At 39.0% G+C, this 3,796-nt stretch overlaps 1 non-coding gene across 1 annotated transcript; it reads left to right on the forward strand.

Moving 5' to 3' along the window:
• Positions 1–931: 931 nt before the first annotated feature.
• Positions 932–1,034, forward strand: LOC112667998 (U6 spliceosomal RNA). Its single transcript, XR_003141379.1, has one exon. It is a non-coding gene; the product is annotated as a U6 spliceosomal RNA (small nuclear RNA).
• Positions 1,035–3,796: the final 2,762 nt, after the last annotated feature.

Genomic DNA, 3,796 nt, shown 5'->3' on the forward strand with positions numbered 1-3,796 from the left:
CTGATAAATAGAACAATGATATTTTTCTAGGAGGAGAGTTCACATCTATGGGATTATTTTAGCAGGATGTCCATAGTTATAATTGGTTATAGGAACTAAACCTAGGATATATGGATTTATGGGGCATAATTTCCTCAAAAATGCCATATAAATAGGCAAGGTATAAAATGGAGATGTTTCATGAACTAAAAGCTACCCAGGTATCTCATTAGTAAAGAAGGACATGTAGAATGATCCTGAATGTGCCAGACATTTTCCTGTTTAAAATGTGTCTCTTGATTCTTTGTATCCTGGAAGCCGCCCAGAAAATCTAACACTAGACACCATCTCTGATTTGTGTGAATAGGATTTGACAATCTGATCTTGTGTGTTACCTCGCCCCACACTTTTGTCCCACTCTGCAATCCAGGAGGCAAATCTCTATAGACCGCACCCATGTCTATTGGTTGGCCAATGGATGCCACTGACCGGATTCCAGAGGGTAGGCCTAGAAAAAAAATTGACATATGGATACTCACACCTGCCTCCATCATTGTCTCCCTGCCTTGTAGTGGGTCTGACAGTGGCAATGATCCGAGGTACCAGCTCTGTGAGTCAGCACCTCTTTAATCCAAGGCTTCATTTCCCCTATTTCCTCCTCTTGCTCTTTTAGGCCTTGATAGAGTAATGGCTTTCTGATGTGGTTAATATGTGGTTGCCTCATATTTTTTGTTGGATACTTTATCCTGTTTATACCTCTGTAAGTTGCCTGGGATCAAATATTTGAATGTGGGGACCTATAAGTATTAGGACCCCCAACTCTTACAACCATCAACAAAGATTTCTATGAACTTAGGATTTCTTCCTAGTAATATTATCTTCTTTAGTATCTGCCTAATTTTCAACTAGACTAAAATTTCATTTTGAATGAGAATTTTACTCTGTGTTTAACAAAGATTTCAAGCTTTTCGTTTTCAAATAACTGTATCCAGAGAAGATTAGTATGGCCCCTGCACAAGGATGACACGCAAATTCATGAAGTGTTCCATATTTTTCGTGGAGTCTGCTTCTCCATCTACCTGTTTCTCCCTCTGCTGTGTCTCTGTCGCTCTCTCTTATGAATAAATAAAAATAAAATCTTTAAAAAAAACAAATAACTTTATCCAAACATGAGATATTAAACTGTGGTCTTAAAAAATGACAGTGAACTCAGGATTCCTGGAACTGGAGACAATGGAGCTAGTTGAGCATGCACGATGTCCGGCTTCCTCAGAGGAATTTTTCTTCTAAAAATTCTACTTTTTCTACTTTTATATGTTTGTAGAGTAGCCTTGAATTGTTTCGATTTTTCTAACTCACATTCATCGGCTATTGGAACTGGAAGGTGCCTTAGAGATAATTCTGCAAATGCCTTCAACTGGCAAACAAAGAAACTCTGACCAAGGTTGAGGAGTAATTTGCTTCAAATTCTGTAACTCATGAGCAGCAAAGCCAGGTTTGGTTCTCTTTCTCCCAACATACCATTTATATCAATGGGAGAAAATTCATACAAATCCCTGCCTACAAATTTCTCTATACACAAAATTGTTATACTTTTCTTACAGGATACCTGTTCTGATCAGAGTAAATAGAAAATGTAGATAACTGTATCTAGTATAATAAATAAAAATGTTTCTTGTTAGTATGAAAGCATAGACAAACCACTTTAAAAATGGGGCATCAGGCTTGTTGAAGTCATGAATAACTTGGCATTGAAGCATGTTCATTACAACATAAGATTCTTGGAATGTGTGAATAAATCAAAGGTACATTCATTGCCCCCAGCAATCATGCAAGGTTTTGGTGGTATTTGCATGTCTTAAATATATGCAGAATCCTAAATAATGTGGTTAGACCCCAAATCAATTACGATCTCAGGAAGGAGGCACAGGAAATTGTATGAAGAACCCATAGGGATGCCTGATGGGAGCTGAATGTTGAAGAGTGTTGAGAAATTGAGAAGATGTAGAGGAGGAAAACAGCCCTTAAAGATAAGAAGAAATCCACAAAGTCATATAATTCCATCTATCCGTCCATCCATCCATCCATCCATCCATCCATTTATTCAGTCCACAGAGAGTAGGCACTCACAATGTGGCAGACACAGTTTTAAGTAGGAAAATATACCAGTGAATAAAACAAAAACTCCTTCATTTTAGAACCATATTCTACTGGGGGGGGCAGTCAGTAAAGAAATATACAATCAAATATATGCCAGATGAGAATTACTATAGAAAAATAAGAGTATAAGAGCATATGGAGTATGTCACAGCTCCTTCCAGCCCAAGAGACCTAACAGGATCCAATTCTAAAACAACCTAGGGGCTACCTCCACCTCAGCGAGCCTGGCCACTCTCCCACGTTGAGAGTGTACGTACGTTCACTTCAATAAACTGCTCTGTGCTTGCTACTTTCCTTCTGTCCACCTAGATCTTCTGGGAATCCAAGGACTGAGACCTCCATTCACACACGCAAACCCTCTCTTACCGTGAGAGGTTGTTATATGGTGTGGTCAGAGACGGCCTCACTGGGAGGTACATTTGAGCAGACGCCAGATGAAGCAATGAGAGATGCTCAGATTTTCTGGATGAAAAACTGTAGCAAGAGCAAAAGGTCCATGCCTGGAGGGCTAGTTCTGTGTGGTCCTTGATATTATTTCAAGGAGTTCGGGATAGAACCAATTCTCTCTAATCTTTCAATGGTTTTGACAGGATATAATTCTCTTCATTTTAAATTCTTTACTGCTCAAATATTTGAGTGTTTTTAAAATACCTTGAGTTCTGTCTGTTTTATTCCTTCAATCCTGACTGGTACACCATTTGGAAGCAAACCTGCAGACCCACAAAGATGAAAATAAGAGCTTGATTATCTTACTAATTATACCTGTTAGTGGTATAACAGGTTTACCTGTTAGATTATTGAGAAGACATCAGTATTGGTAGAAAACAGAATTCACTTGGTCATTTTCATAAGATGGCAAAAGACTAGCAAAAGGTTACTCAAATGATCAGCCTGTGATCATTTGGAATAAAATACATAATGAAGGCAAGGTTTTGTAAGACTCATTACCACCTATGAGAATCTATTATGAAGCCAAACAGAATATAGAATTGGAGTAGGAGTGGTGAATGAATTACTAATTCTGATATCATCGGGATCTTAAAGAAAATTTTAAAAAGGTTAGAGTTTAATACCCTGCTTAGAAGGCATGGTTAGAGGATTAGAACTATTATGATCATGCTTTAAAAAAAAAAAAAAAGGCAGCCCAGGTGGCCCAGCAGTTTAGCACCACCTTTAGCCCAGGGCATCATCCTGGAGACCTGGGATCGAGTCCCACATCAGGCTCCCTGCCTGGAGCCTGCTTCTCCCTCTGCCCATGTCTCTCTCTCTCTCTCTCTCTGTGTCTCTCATGAATAAATAAATAAAATCTTAAAAAAAATAACGATCTCTTATGGCCACTGAGGCAATATATTTGAAAATCAGTTAAAAATGTTTCTATATGTTGTTGTATTACAATTTAGGTTAAATTAATAACCTGGGTCCCATCACCTGGGTCCTATTTGAAAGTTAGGGACCTACTTTTAGGTCTTGAAAGAATCAGATCTTGGGGCACCTGGGTGGTTCAGGGGTTGAGCATCTCCTTTTGGCTCAGGGTGTGATCCTGGAGTCCTGGGATCGAGTCGCACATCAGGCTCCCTTCAGGGAGCCTGTTTCTCCCTCTTCTGGTGTCTCTGCTTCCCTCCGTGTTTCTCTGATGAGTAAATAAATTAAAATCTTT

This window comes from Canis lupus, chromosome 21, assembly GCF_003254725.2.
Source record: "Canis lupus dingo isolate Sandy chromosome 21, ASM325472v2, whole genome shotgun sequence".
Classification (NCBI taxonomy): Eukaryota; Metazoa; Chordata; class Mammalia; order Carnivora; family Canidae; genus Canis; species Canis lupus.